We start from the raw sequence: 16383 nt of genomic DNA on the forward strand, positions 1-16383 counted from the left end.
TTTTTGTGACACCTGTTTCTTGACAGTTTGTACCTGTCAGTAGTGAAGGCGATATCACCCGACAGAGAGACCAATGTTCCTGTACATAGGCTTAACTGAGGTGTCACAAATTGCTTATGCAGGTGTCACATTGCTTATGCAGAACCTAGCCTAAACCCCAAAGAGCAAGCAATGAAGATATGGACGCATGGTGGCTAGGAAAAACTCCCTAGAAAGGCAGGAACCAAGGAAGAAACGAGAGAGGAATCAGGCTCAGAGGGGTAGCCAGTCCTCTTCTGGCTGTGCCAGGGGGAGATTATAAGAGTACATGGCCATTAAAGCCAGATCATTATTCAAGATGTTCATAGATTTATTAAAAATAATATAAATAGATAGAGAGAGGGTCGAAAACAGACGGTATAGGACAAGGCTGCATGTCCGTTGAACAGGTGAGGGTTCCATAACCACAGGCAAAACAGCAGAAACTTGATCAGCAGCACGACTAGGTGGACTGGGGACAGGAACAGCCAGGAGTTGTCAGGTTAGGTAGTCCTGAGGCATGGTCCTAGGGCTCAGGTCCTCCGGAAGGGGAGAGAACGAAATGTGAGAATTAGAAGGAGCATACTTAAGATTACATAGGACACCAGATAAGAGAGGAGAATGACATCAGATAGGACAGACTGACCCCTAGCCCCCTGGTACATAGACTGTTGCAGCATAGATATTTGAAGGCTTGCAGCATAGCACATTATCTAACATACTTATTTTCATTCCCATTATAAACAGTTGATTGATGTCTGCTGTTCAGTTAATCAAAGAGCAGCTGCTTATTAGATGAAATCCTGCTTCATGACGCTATTACATAGAGAGACAAAAGTAGACACATACACTTGATGAATGTTCATGTGACACATATAGGCTGTATAGACTATATAATCAGAGGGCAACCCTGAGGCTAACATACAGGAAAGGTCTCTATTAGCCAAACTATATTAGTGACTCTTTAGTGGAGGAAAGCCAGTTATGAGGTGGGAGTCTACATACCCTACATGCCTTATGAAGGTGTCAAATAATGTGACAGCTACTTAATCTGAGGACAAACCTGCCAGGAAAAGGAATCGGAAGTTATTTGGATAGTACAGTTTACTTAGCCACACCCATAAAGCCCTTTTGGGACTTCCAAATCAAAGTGTATTGGTCATGTACACAGATTAACAGATGTTATAGTGGGTGAAGTGAAATGTTTATATAGCGACTGCCCAGCACTGGGCACGAACTCGTGATGCCCGGGGGCGAAGCGCGCTACGGCAGTTCCGTCTCCTGAGTGGAGAAAGGAAAGGGGTAGCCTGGTTCCAGATCTGTTTGTGCTGTTTTACCAACTCATGGTGATAAAGCATGACAAATGACCATAGGAGTTGTCAAGACAGCGCAAAACAGATCTGGGACCAGGATAGGTAGTGGTTGGAAGTGGGGGTCTACATGCCTGACATCAAGTATCAACTTGACGTCTGTTTCAGAAGTTTGGACATCAAAGTAGACCTCAGTAGAGTACAGAACAGTGAAGTTTTGTACAGTACATTATAGTGTACTCAACTCTGGTGTGCTCTACTCTGTACTGAACGCTATTCTACTGTACAGGACTGTACTGTCCTAAACTATACTCTTACTTTCCTTTACTGTACTGTGTTGAACTATAATTTACTTATCTTTACTGTACTCTTCTGTACTGTGCTGAACTATACTCTACTTTTCTTTGCTGATTTGTACTGTCCGAACTTGTGAAACATAAACGTCTTTGATTGGTTCAGATTTGTGAACAAATCATGGACGTCAATGTTTGGGCCAAATAAACGCTGGTCCAGACGTCTGTGGACGTTGAAAGCAAGGCTTTACCATACAATCTTTTTTTATGGACGTTAAAATCAAGGCCAGGGGGGACTTACCGAATTGTAACTACAGTGGTTCCTCCTTTAAAAATTGTGAGTTTATGCCGCGGGACTTAGAGGTAATATGTGTGGTTCTGTACACCGCTTCATTGCTCCAGACCAGCGCAAGGGGGAGGAGTTAGAGAACTCATTATGATTTCGGGTCCCAATGGGCTACGGTGTCACTAACTGACAATGAATGGGCAATATAAACCAAATAATAATCTGATAACTGTGCACGACTTCAACATTTGATTTCAATGAACTGAATGATGAGGATGAAGAAGGTGATTGAATTTAGAACAATAGTGTAAGAATAGCTATTCCTCTGTCCTGCACACACACCTGGGAAAAAATACACTTTTTGTTTTGTTACTTGGTCAGAAGAAGCTGCAACTGTACTGTAGCATATTACTTACTAAAACTGTTGTTACACTAAGGTTGTTATTCTAAGAGAAACGAAAATGACCTGGACGCCACTTATTAGTCTCTAAAAGGAAAAATGTTCCCACCGTCTGTTTCGGATGCCATTTTACTTTCCGAATGCACCCTTATTTACTAAGCGATTTTATTTATTAGATATTCTCAGAGTAGATTTGCCCAAACGAAAAATGCCCCTTATGAATTCGGAGGGCAAAAGTGATACTTAAATCCAAAAATGGGTTTACCGAAAAATGACATGAAAAGCGCAAATTTGTAAATCCCAAACTCTAAAAGTAATTGGAAAGGTAGATCCAAATGATTTGTGACATTGTGGTTACAGTAAAGAATGTAAACAAGATGCTGTGTTTTTATTTAAAGTAGTGACGGACAGCTGGAGGCAATTTCAACGAATTACTATGGGAATAAATATCACTGAATGACATGTGATCGCCTGCTTCATCACGGTTTCGCGCTGCTTATGCCTGCCCATACCATAACCCCACTGCCACCATGGGGCACTCTGTTAACAACGTTGCCATCAGCAAACCATTTGCCCACACAATGCCATGCCGTCTGCCCGGTACAGTTGAAACTGGGATTAATTTGTGAAGAGCACACTTCTCCATGGTACCATTGGCCATCAAGCCCATGCAATTGGGTAAAGGCCCTGTTTGAGGATGACAAGCACGCAGATGAGAAACCCACAGTTTCATCAGCTGTCTTGGTAGCTGGTGTCAGACGATCCCGCAGGTGAAAAATCCGGATGTGGAGGCCCTGGCCTGGCGTGGTTAAAGGTTTTCTGCGGTTATGAGGCCGTTTGGTTGTACTACCAAATTCTCTAAAACAATATTGGAGGTGGCTTATGGTAGAGAAATTAACATTAAATTATCTGGCAACTGCTCTGGTGGACATCCCAGCAGTCAGCATGCCAATTCCACGGTTCATCAACTTGTAACATCTGTTGTGTGTTGTGACAAAATTGCAAATTTTAGTGACCTTTTATTGTCCCCAGCGCAAGGTGCACGCACCTGTTTAATCAGTCCATCCACCTGACAGGTGTGGCATATCAAGACGTTATCTTGGCAAAGGAAAAATGCTCACTAACAGGGATGCAAACTAATTTGTGCACCAAATTTGAGAGAAATAAGCTTTTTGTGATATGGATAATTTCTCTGATCTTTTATTTCAGCTCATGAAACATATAACCAACACATGTTGCGTTTATGAGTTGGCAGGGGACTTCAACATTATTGTGTTTTGATATTTTCTAATACCTTTTTAACATGTTTTATGATAATGATTTTATTGACCCCCTTTCCATTTGTTTGAAAAGAAATCAAAGCCTTTGCCTAGCTTTCATTTTACACCCAATTTGACATGCTCCTATGTACTTCACATGTTGGTGCTCATGGGTCCTTGTACATGGATATGGCCATACCTCAGCATATTTGGTGACTCCCTGTATGCCTTGTCTGGTACCAGGAAGCACCTGGAGCGCATCACCAGCGTCGGTCCCCGTCCCGTGGGCAGCCGAGAGAACGAGGTCCTAACGGTAAACTTCCTGCTGGAGCAGATAGAGCACATCAAGACCATTAGCGCCTCAGGACCCAACTCTGTCACTGTGGACGTACAGAGACCCACAGGCTCCTACAAGTTCCTGGGAGGGATCACATCCTACTGTAAGGTCAGCAACATTGCTGTCCGTCTGGAGCCCAAGGCTGGGGCTCAGCACCTCATGCTGGCCAATTGCCACTTTGATACTGTGGCCAACAGTCCAGGTACAGTACAATAAAACATATGTATTTTTCGTTTTGTTACTCACAACTCTACTACCTACTTACCTACCTACCTACAGTGGGGCAAAAAAGTATTTAGTCAGCCACCAATTGTGCAAGTTCTCCCACTTAAAAAGATGAGAGGCCTGTAATTTTCATCATAGGTACACTTCAACTATATAAAATATATTTGATTTATTTAACACTTTTTTTGGTTATTAAAGGATTCCATATGTGTTTATTTTATAGTTTTGATGTCTTCATTATTGTTCTACAATGTAGAAAATAGTACAAATAAAGAGAAACTCTTGAATCAGTAGGTGTCAACTTTTGACTGGTACTATACACTCAGTGGCCAGTTTATTAGGTACACCACCCCGTTCACAGACACGGTTCGCTCCTATAGACAGTGAGTCACGTGGCCATGGCTTGCTATATAAAGCAGGCAGACTGGCATCGAGGCATCCAGTTACTGTTAGATTGAACTTTAGAATGGGCAAAACGAGTGACCTAAGCGACTTTGAACGTGTTATGAACGTAGGTGTCAGGCACGCCAGTTCCAAAAACGGAGAAATGGCCGGCCTCCTGAGCTTTTCACAACCATGTCTAGGGTTTACTGAAAATGGTGCGACCAACAACAAAAACATTGTCAGAGGCAGTCCTGTGGGCGAAAACTGCTCATTGAGAGGTCGAAGGAGAATGGCAAGAATTGTGGAAGCTAACAGGCCGTCCACAAACAGGAAAATAACGGTTGAGTACCACTGTTAAGGCATCTCAGAATGCACAAGTTGTTGGTCCTTTTCACGGATGGGCTATTGCAGCAGAATAACACACCAGGTTCCACTCTTATCAGCTAAAAACAAGAATAAGCAGCTCCAGTGGGCCCACGATCACCAATACTGGACAATTTGAGGAGTGGAAAAGCATTGCCTGTTCTGATGAATCCCAGTTCCTGTTGCAGAGTCAGGATTTGGCGTAAACAGCCATGGCCCCATCCTGCCTGGTGTCAACAGTACTGGATGGTGGTGTAATGGCGTGGATTATGTTTTCCTGGCACACGTTAGGTCCCTTGATTCCAAGTGAGCAATGTTTCCATGCCCCGAGGAATCTGGGCTGTCCTGGAGGCAAAGAGCAGTCCAACCCAGTGCCTAATAAACTGGCCAAACTGTGTGTAAATCTCGTCAATAGCAAAACTTGACTGCAAAAGAGACCGGTTGGAATGTCTGACTGAAATCCAGGACAAATTTGCCTTTTTTGTAAATTAGCTGTGTTTGAATTTGTTAATTTAAAATGCGGGACATGATTTTTTTGGTTACGGGACAAAGGGCCAAAGTGTGGAATTCCACTCTCCTTCTGTTTTACTTGTAGTGTATTTTGTATTTTTAAAGTTTTTATTAGATGGGAATAGCTTTAGAGTAGAAGGCAACACGGGTGAGCGGCTGGACCGGGACTGGACCTTGCATTTCTGGGGGTGATTTGTATTCAGCACCAACCCCTGAACCAGAATCTGGCACGAGATGGGCATTTTACCTACAGGGCAGCCTATGCATTGGGTGTGCAGTGCTGAATAGCTTTTCTGATGAATGGTTCTAAGTAGACCCAGGCTACTGTTGCTCCCACTGTGTAGCTTGTCTGATGTTTAGGCAGTAACAGTTCGGCATTAAGAGATCACTGTTGCTCCCATTGTGTGATTAGGCATTCATCCCTCCCCAGGTAGGAATTTCAGCAGCACTGGCACAGGTGCACACACACAAACACACACTAATCTCGCTCGCCAATATTGACAAACACACTTGTGTGATTCTACGAGACTATATACGCACGCACACGCAAAGCTATTCTGACAGCATTTTTTCTTTATGACCCCATGTCACCTGTGTGTGTGACAGGTGCGAGTGATGATGCGGTGAGCTGTGCAGTGATGCTGGAGGTGCTCCACTCCCTGGCCAATCTCTCCACTCCCTTATGACACGGGGTGGTGTTCCTCTTCAACGGGGCAGAGGAGACCATGCTGCAGGTGAGAGAGAAACTGGGGACAGCAGTGAACACTGGTCAGGTCAACTAAGAGGAATTTTACAATCACATTTTGATTTGTTTCAGCCAGAATCATAAATACTATTCCTCTTTTGTGCAAAGGCACCTTTTGTTCTTGTATAATTCTATTCAATGACGTAATATGGAATGTGAAATGTTTTATACTCTATCTGTGTTAGGCGAGTCATGGCTTCATCACTCAGCATCCCTGGGCCAAGCAGGTCCGAGCCTTCATCAACCTGGAGGCAGTGGGGGTGGGGGGCAAAGAGTTGGTGTTCCAGACAGGTTTGTGGACACATCTTTATTAGGACACACTGCAGCAAAATGTTTTGCAACTGCAAACAAAAAAGGGATTCAGGTGTTTCAGTTAAAATCAATGTTTATTGGTCGCATACACAGTTTAGCAGATGTTATAATGGGCACAGTGAAATGCTTATGTTAGTAGCTCCTAATAATGCAGTAAAATGTCAAACAAGTACACAAATAGGGGGCTCCCGAGTGGCGCAGCGGTCTAAAGTACTTGCAGTGCTGAGGCGTCACTACAACCTCGGGTTCAATCCCAGGCTGTGTCAAAGCCGGCCGTGACCGGGAGCCCCATGTGACGGCACACGGGAGGGTTTGGTCGCCAGGATTTCCTTGTCTCATCGTTCTCTAGCAACTCCTTCTGGCGAGTTGGACGCCTGCAAGCTGACCTCAGTTGTCAGTTGGACGATGCTTCCACTGACACATCGGTGCAGCTGGCTTCCGGGCTAAGCGAGCAGTGTGTCAAGAAGCAGTGCGGCTTGGCAGGGTCATGTTTCGGAGGACGCATGGCTCTTGACCTTCACCTCTTCCGAGTCCGTAAAGGAGTTGCAGTGATGAGGCAAGATCGTAACTACCAATTGGATACCACGAAATTGGGTATAAAAAGGGGGTAAAGTAAAAAAATTATTATAAGTGCATAAAAAACTAAATCAAGAACGTCGGGACAAATTCAGTTAACCCAGTTTCGGTTGGTTCAGTCAGTTTTCTACAGTTTGGTGCCTAATGAACACGACTCAGGAACTGGGCCAATTGGAACACATTTATATAGGTGTCTGTGTCTCTGAATCAGCAATTGAACAAGCCTTCTTGCCCCACGGGACGGAGTAGAGCTGTGTTGCACTATACATCCTGGCAAATATCCCCATATGTCAACTTGAGGAAAGGTGTTTTAGAAAAAACTGGCCTGCTGTTGTACATTTGAATAACTTACCTTGCTTGCTATTGTTTTTGTATCCTTTAAAGCAGGGGTCCGCAACAGGTGGCCTGCAGGGATTTTAGTTTTTGGTAAAATCACCAGGAATTAAGCTAAACATGAACTTATATGATCGTGTCTCAATGTAATCAAGATATGTAATTGTTATTTACAAATGCAATAATCTATTTTTGGACTTATTTGTGATCATTTTGCAGTGTAGAAATGATTATAATTGTGTTCTGGACCCCCAACCATTTGATCCGACAAAAATCGGCCCGCGGCTGAATCTAGTTGCCTTCCCCTGCTTTAAAGGGTCAATTCTGTATACAATTTTAAAAGTGAAATCTTCACATCTTTTACAAGTCTGTCTTCTCTCGTCTCACCTTCATTGATACACACAGGTCCCGAGAACCCCTGGTTGATCCAGGCCTATAAGCATGCTGCCAAACATCCCTTTGCTTCTGTGGTGGGACAGGAAATCTTCCAGTGCAGGTTGATCCCATCCGACACAGATTTCCGCATCTTCAGGGACTTTGGAAACATTCCAGGTAGGGTAAAGCTTCAGCATCAAGTCTTCAAGTAAAGTTATCAACTCTCCTGACTTTAGATCCCCACTCTGCCGTCTTGTTTTCAGTCGACTGCAGTCTGTCTTCACTTTATTTGAAGCTTTGCTGTATTGTAGTTCAACATTACTGTATGAGTTAGTGTTGAACCACCCGACTAGGATTTTTTTGGTACAAAGTGGAATTAATCTACTTTTTTTGTCCTCCTGGGTAAATCTAACAGCTTTGCACACATGCATTGTGCATTATTAGCCTTTTTTAAATATATTTTTTACATTTTAAATTCTTCAAGTTGTTTCAAGGTGTCGGGGATCATGGCTAGACAGCCATTTTCAAGTCTATTATATTTGAATTATTTTCACTCTGCCATTTAGGTCATTATTGTGGAGTACAGCCATTAAACTCTGTAGCTGTTTTAAAATCACCAATGGCCTCATGGTGACATCCCTGAGCGGTTTCCTCGGTTCAGAAGGATGACTATCTTTGTGTCTGGGTGGTTTAATACATCATCCACAGCATAACTATTAACTCGGCCATGCTTAAAGATATATTCAGTGTCTGATTTGTTATTGTTTCTCATCTACCAATCACTACTCTTCTATGAGGCTTTTGAAAAGCTCCCTGGTCTGTGTAGTTGAATCTGTGCTGGAAATGCAATACTTAACTGAGGGACCTTACAGATGTTGTATATATGGGGGACAGCGGAAGGGGTAGTCATTGAAAAAACTCATGTCAACCCCTATTATTTCACACACTGAGCCCATGTAACTTAATATCAAATCAAATGTTCTTTGTCACATGCACCAGATACAACACATGTAGACCTTACAGTTAAATGGTTACTTACAGGCCCTTTAACCAACAATGCAGTTTGAAGAAAATTAAGTGTTAAAAGTTTTTACTAAAATAAACTGAAGTAAAAAAGAAAAATAACAAGTAATTAAAGAGCAACAATAAAATAACATTAACGAGGCGATATACAAGGGGCTACCGGTACAGAGTCAATGTGCGTGGGCACAGGTTAGTCAAGGTATTTCAGATATGTACATGTAGGTGGAGATAAAGTGACTGCATAGATGATAAACAGAGGAGCAGCAGCGTAAAAATGGAAGGAGGGGTAGCTATTTGATTAGCTGTTCAGGAGTCTTATGGCTTGGGGGTAGAAGCTGTTAAGAAGCCTTTTGGACCGAGACTTGGCGCTCCGGTACTGCTTTCCATGCGGTAGCAGAGAGAACAGGCTCTGACCAGGGTGGCTGGAGTCTATTATGTGATTTGTTAAGCGAAGTGTTTGACTTCTGACCTAATTTAGGCTTGCCTAATCAAAGGGGGTAAATACAACTAGTTATAATTTGTTTGGAAACAATTGTTGAATTTTCTTTTCCCTTTGACCTTATGGAGTATTTTATGTAGATAGATGACAATTAAATATATTTCAATCCCACTTTGTAACGCAACAAAATCTGAAAGAAAAAACCCAGGGTTCATCATTTGCACCCATTCTCATGATGTTACTATTGTTGTAATGTAAGAAGTCCACATTTGAATCATATTTCTTGAACAATTGATATTTTGAATGGCAATTTATGAGAATTATCAGTGTGGGAAAATTACACTTTAATTTCCCCACTGTAAAACAGTATATTGGCAGAAACAGTTGAAGTCTGAAGTTTACATACGCTTTAGCTAAATACATTTCACTCAGTTTTTCACAATTCCTGACATTTAATCCTAGTAAAAATGCCCTGTTTTAGGTCAGTTAGGATCACCACTTCATTTTAAGAATGGGAATTGTCAGAATAATAGTAGAGGGATTTATTTAAGCTTTTATTTCTTTCATCACATTCCCAGTGGGCCAGAAGATTACATACACTCAATTAGTATTTGGTAACATTACCTTTAAATAGTTTAACTTGGGTCAAATGTTTTGGGTAGCTTTCCACAAGCTTCCCACAATAAGTTGGTTGAATTTTGGCCCATTCCTCCTGACAGAGCTGGTGTAACTGAGTCAGGTTTGTAGACCTCCTTACTCGCACATGCTTTTTCAGATCTGCCCACAAATTTTCTATGGGATTGAGGTCAGGGCTTTGTGATGGCCACTCCAATACATTTGTTGTCCCTAAGCCATTTTGCCACAACTTTGGAAGTATGCTTGGAGTCATTGCCCATTTGGAAGACCCATTTGCGACCAAGCTTTAACTTCCCGACTAATGTCTTGAGATGTTGCTTCAATTTATTCACATAATCTTCCACCCTCATGATGCCATCTATTTTGTGAAGTGCACCAGTCCCTCCTGCAGCAAAGCACCCCCACAACATGATGCTGCCACCCCCGTGCTTCATGGTTGGGATGGTGTTCTTCGGCTTGCAAGCCTCCAAACATAATAATGTTTGGAGGAATGGCCAAACAGTTCTATTTTTGTTTCATCAGACCAGAGGACATTTCTCCAAAAAGTACTTTGTCCCCATGTGCAGATGCAAACCGTAGTCTGGCTTTTTATTGCAGTTTTGGAGCAGTGGCTTCTTCCTTGCTGAGTGGCCTTTCAGGTTATTTAATTTTAATTTTACCAGGCCTAGAAACAGTGGGTTACTTGCCTTGTTCATTGACAGAACGGCCTTTTGGTTACAAGTCCAACGCTCTAACTGCTAAACTACCTGCCACCCCAAATGTCGATTTTATGTGGATATAGGACTCGTTCTACTGTCGATATCGATACTTTTGTTTTCTCCAGCATCTTCACAAGGTCCTTTGCTGTTGTTCTGAGATTGATTTGCACTTTTCGCACCAGAGTGCGTTCATCTCTAGGAGACCGAACGCGTCTCCTTCCTGAGCGGTATGATGGCCGCGTGGTCTCATGGTGTTTATACTTGCATACTATTGTTTGTACATATGAACATGGTACCTTCAGGGGTTTGGAAATTGCTCCAAAGGATGAACCAGACTTGTGGAGGTCTACAATCCTTTTTCTGAGGTCTTGACTGATTTCTTTAGATTTTCCCATGATGTCAAGCAAAGAGGCACTGAGTTTGAAGGTAGGCCTTGAAATACATCCACAGGTACACCTCCAATTGACTCAAATTATGTCAATTAGCCTATCAGAAGCTTCTGAAGCCATGACATAATTTTCTGGAATTTTCCAAGCCGTTTAAAGGCACAGTCAAATTAGTATATGTTAACTTCTGACCCACTGGAATTGTGATACAGTGAAATAATCTGTCTGTAAACAATTGTTGGAAAAATCACTTGTGTCATGCACAAAGTAGATGTCCTAACCGACTTGCCAAAGCTATAGTTTGTTAACAAGAAATTTGTGGAGTGGTAGAAAAACGACTTTTAATGACTCGTGTATGTAAACTTCCGACTTCAACTGTATAACGATCGGTAAGTTGTCCTCCCCAAAATTGGTATCGGACCCCCAAAAACTATATTGGTCGGCCACTAATTAGTAAATTCCATCACCTATACTCTCCCTGGAGTCTTTCCTCCAATGTGACTCATGTCCCTCTGTCTGTAGGCATTGATTTTGCCTTCATTGAGAACGGCTTCATCTACCACACCAAGTACGACACACCCGACAGGATCCTGACAGACTCCATCCAGAGGGCGGGTGAGTACTTTGGGCCACATAGCGGTGCTTCTCAAATAAGAACAAAGATTGTGTGGGTGGAGGGCAGTTTGGCCGTCATCAATCGGAAGCTGCAGGGAGTCGAAGAAGACCGGTACCGTGGTGTTTGGACTGCTCAGCTGCATGGCTGGCTCAGCTTAGCTCCGCTTTGGTGGGGTTTTAAGCAAGGGATAGTGGGCTACACCTGTTTGCAAGTGCTTCATTTGAGACGGATCCTGCCGGAACAGGATCCTGCACCTCTCAGATTTGTCTGTTTGTTTCGGCACCTATTTACATGATTTCTTGTTTCACTGTTCGCACTGTAAACATTCTAATAAAAGCGATGAGTGTTAAATCAAGTTGCCTCGTTATTTCTCTCGCTCCCCCAGAAAGACCATTAAAAAGCGCGATCATCCTTCTGTATCAATCATTCTCTCCTGAAACACACTGATTCCAGTCCTGCTCTCTTATTTATACATAGAGGTTATGGGGAGGGCCAGTGGTGTAAGTAACTGATCTTAACACAGGTATTGGTTGTGGTGGTCAACTAGTGAAGAGGTCCCTATGTAATCACGTCACATAGCCTAGGCTAGTTGTCTCCCTACTGAATTTGAAACGTGGGAAATTCAAATAAGGAAGGGATAAGAAAAGATAGTTGAGTTTGATGACAAATGTACAGTAACATCCTCTGCCTCTGACATAAAAAAAAAAAAACAAAGAGCCCTCAGAAAAAGTTTTTGAACATGCCCGAACCAAGGCGTGTTTGGTAGCAGCAATCATTGTAGATAAGGCTGAAGAGGACACCCAGGTTACAGACAGTTTTCAGAACAGCTTTAGAAGGAGACTCAACGTCACTGCCACAAGCCCGTTCATGGCTTTGAGACAGAAATTGACTGTCTGGCGTTAAATGGATTTGACATGGGGAGTGTCGTTGTGGTCAGGTTTTGAAAACTAAGGTAGGAAAATTTGTTTCCCTTTACAAACTGTACTGTGAAGTTGTTCAGAATATTTGGTTCATATGATCACGTAGGCAGGAGGCCTACAGTGCCTTCGGAATGTATTCGGACCCCTTGACTGTTTCCACATTTTGTTAGGCTACAGCCTTATTCTAAAATTGATTTGAATTGTGTTTTCACCCACATCAATCTACACACAATACCACATAATGACAAAGCAAAAACTTGTTTTTAGAAAAACAAAAACTGATAACACATTTACATACAGTACCAGCCAAAAGTTTGAACACGCCTACTATATTTTTATGATTTTCTACATTGTAGAATAATAGTGAAGACATCAACACAATGAAATAACACATATGGAATCATGTAGTAACCAAAGAGATGTTCAACAAATCAAAATATACACGGTTCAAAAAAATAAAGGGAACACTAAAATAACACATCCTAGATCTGAATGAATGAAATTCTTATTCTTATTAAATACTTTTTTCTTTACATAGTTGAATGTGCTGACAACAAAATCACACAAAAATGATCAATGGAAATCAAATGTATCAACCAATGGAGGTCTGGATTTGGAGTCACACTCAAAATTAAAGTGGAAAACCACACTACAGGCTGATCCAACTTTGATGTAATGTCCTTTAAACAAGTCAAAATTAGGCTCAGTAGTGTGTGTGGCCTCCACGTGCCTGTATTGACCTCCCTACAATGCCTGGGCATGCTCCTGATGAGGTGGCGGATGGTCTCCTAAGGGATCTTCTCCCAGACCTGGACCAAAGCATCCGCCAACTCCTGGACAGTCTGTGGTGCAACGTGGCGTTGGTGGATGGAGCGAGACATGATGTCCCAGATGTGCTCAATTGGATTCAGGTCTGGGGAACGGGCGGGCCAGTCCATAGCATCAATGTCTTCCTCTTGCAGGAACTGCTGACACACTCCAGCCACATGAGGTCTAGCATTGTCTTGCATTAGGAGGAACCCAGGGCCAACCGCACCAGCATATGGTCTCACAAGGGGTCTGAGGATCTCATCTCGGTACCTAATGGCAGTCAGGCTACCTCTGGCGAGCACATGGAGGGCTGTGCGGCCCCCCAAAGAAATGCCACCCCACACCATGACTGACCCACCGCCATACCGGTCATGCTGGAGGATGTTGCAGGCAGCAGAACGTTCTTCACGGCGTCTCCAGACTCTGTCACGTCTGTCACGTGCTCAGTGTGAACCTGCTTTCATCTGTGAAGAGCACAGGGCGCCAGTGGCGAATTTGCCAATCTTAGTGTTCTCTGGCAAATACCAAACGTCCTGCACGGTGTTGGGCTGTAAGCACAACCCCCACCTGTGGACGTCGGGCCCTCATACCACCCTCATGGAGTTTGTTTCTGACTATTTGAGCAGACACATGCACATTTGTGGCCTGCTGGAGGTAATTTTGCAGCGCTCTGGCAATGCTCCTCCTGCTCCTCCTCGCACAAAGGCGGAGGTAGCGGTCCTGCTGCTGGGTTGTTGCCCTCCTACGGCCTCCTCCACATCTCCTGATGTACTGGCCTGTCTCCTGGTAGCGCCTACATGCTCTGGACAATACGCTGACAATCTTGCCACAGCTCGCATTGATGTGCCATCCTGGATGAGCTGCACTACCTGAGCCACTTGTGTGGGTTGTAGACTCCGTCTCATGCTACCACTAGAGTGAAAGCACCGCCAGCATTCAAAAGTGACCAAAACATCAGCCAGGAACCATAGGAACTGAGAAGTGGTTTGTAGTCACCCCCTGCAGAACCACTCCTTTATTGGGGGTGTCTTGTTAATTGCCTATAATTTCCACCTGTTGTCTATTACATTTGCACAACAGCATGTGAAATTTATTGTCAATCAGTGTTGCTTCCTAAGTGGACAATTTGATTTCACAGAAGTGTGATTGACTTGGAGTTACATTGTGTTGTTTAAGTGTTCCCTTTATTTTTTTGAGCAGTGTAGTTTCCTTTCTGGATTGACTGACCTTCATGTATTCTACCATAAAGGCCTAATTGGTGGAGTGCTGCAGAGATGGTTGTCCTTCTGGAAGGTTCTCCCATCTCCACAGAGGAACTCTAGAGCTCTGTCAGAGTGACCATCAGGTTCTTGAACACCTCCCTGACCAAGGCCCTTTAGCCCCAATTGCTAAGATTGGCCGGGCAGCCAGCTCTTGGAAAAGTCTTGGTAGGTCTAAACTTCTTCCATTTAAGATGATTGAGGCCACTATGTTCTTGGGGACCTTCAATTCTGGATAAATTGTTTAGTACCGTTCCCCAGATTCTCAACACAATCCTGTCTTGGAGCTCTACGGACAATTCCTTCGACCTCATGGCTTGGTTTTTTCTCTGACATGCACTGTCAACTGTGGGACATTATATAGACATGTGTGTCCCTTACCAAATCATGTCCAAGCAATTGAATTTACCACACTGGACTCCCAAGTTTTAGAAACATCTCAAGAATGATTAACGGAAACAGGATGCACCTGAGCTTAATTCTGAGTTTCATGGCAAAGGGCTTGAATACTTATGTAAATTCCTTTTTTTAATTGTATACATTTGCAAAATTTTCTAAAAACCTGTTATTGGTTTGTCATTATGGGGTATTGTGTGTAGATTGCTGAGGGTAGTTTTATTTAATACGTTTTAGAATAAGGCTGTAACGTAACAAAATGTGGAAAAAGTCAAGGGGTCTGAATACTTTCCAAAGGCACTGGATGGTTGTTACTGTGTTTTGTGTTGTGTGGGGTAGTTGTTACTGTGTTTTGTGTTGTGTGGGGTAGTTGTTACTGTGTTTTGTGTTGTGTGGGGTGGTTGTTACTGTGTTTTGTGTTGTGTGGAGTGGTTGTTACTGTTTTTTCATGGCTCATGGCTCAATCAAGTATTTTTAGCGCAACCAATGTTGAGGTTGTAATATATGACAGCACCAAAATGATTGATTTTCAATATAATTATATCACCCAATAAGGTTTGATAAATGTCTAAAACATATACAAATATCATTTTATGGAATATCAACGGTTCACAGAATCCTATTAACAGGAATGTATGTTATCTCAAATTCCAACAAGTGGATATAGCTTTTATTCAATAAACTCAATTGGTTGATTCAGAGGCTGCTAAATTGAAAAGCGATTGGGTTGGGCAGGTATTTCTTATCTTATTTTCAAGCAAAAACATGGTGTTGCAATTCTGGTACATAAGTTGAAATTTGTCATGTTAAAGCAACATAAGGATGAGGAAGAAAGAATGATTTGTGTTGAGGCTCTGGTAAATGGTAATAAGAATAAGTTTAATATTTATGCACCAAACAAGGAGGATCCTGGGTTTTTCCATGAGGTTAAGGTCATTGGTGGAAATAGTGGTGGCGGGAGACTTTAACCAGGTTCAAGATGGTATCTTTGATAAAGCTACTTATTCTAAAGCTGTACCAAGGGACAGGAGCAGCACCAACCTCTTAAGGATTTTTTTCTTCTTCCAATTTTCGCCTAAGATGACATACCCAAATTTTAAAAAAAGAGAGCAGGGGTTCAAACTGTAGAAGCCATTTCCTACATTTGAATATAAAAATGGATTTTTACCTATGCTACATTTTTATCTCTGGGACCCTCAGGATGACCAATCAGAGCAAGATTACTGAATGTAAGTACATTATTTACCTTCAGAGGTGAATGTCAAACCAGTGGCTGTGATATATATATATATATATATTTTGTGCACTCTCAAACAATAGCATGGTATTTTTTCACTGTAATAGCTAGTGTAAATTGGACACTGCAGTTAGATTAACAAGAATGTAAGCTTTCTGCCCATATAAGACATGTCTATGTCCTGGGAAATGTTTATTTGTATTTTTTACTTACAACGTCATGCTAACTGTCCCGCGG

The 16383-nt window shown here is 42.5% G+C and overlaps 1 pseudogene; it reads left to right on the plus strand.

Annotated features, from left to right (window-relative positions):
- LOC124048563 overlaps nucleotides 1-16383 on the plus strand; it is a 40970-nt pseudogene that overhangs the window by 1076 nt on the left and 23511 nt on the right.

This window comes from Oncorhynchus gorbuscha, linkage group LG11 (assembly GCF_021184085.1).
Source record: "Oncorhynchus gorbuscha isolate QuinsamMale2020 ecotype Even-year linkage group LG11, OgorEven_v1.0, whole genome shotgun sequence".
NCBI classification, from domain to species: Eukaryota; Metazoa; Chordata; class Actinopteri; order Salmoniformes; family Salmonidae; genus Oncorhynchus; species Oncorhynchus gorbuscha.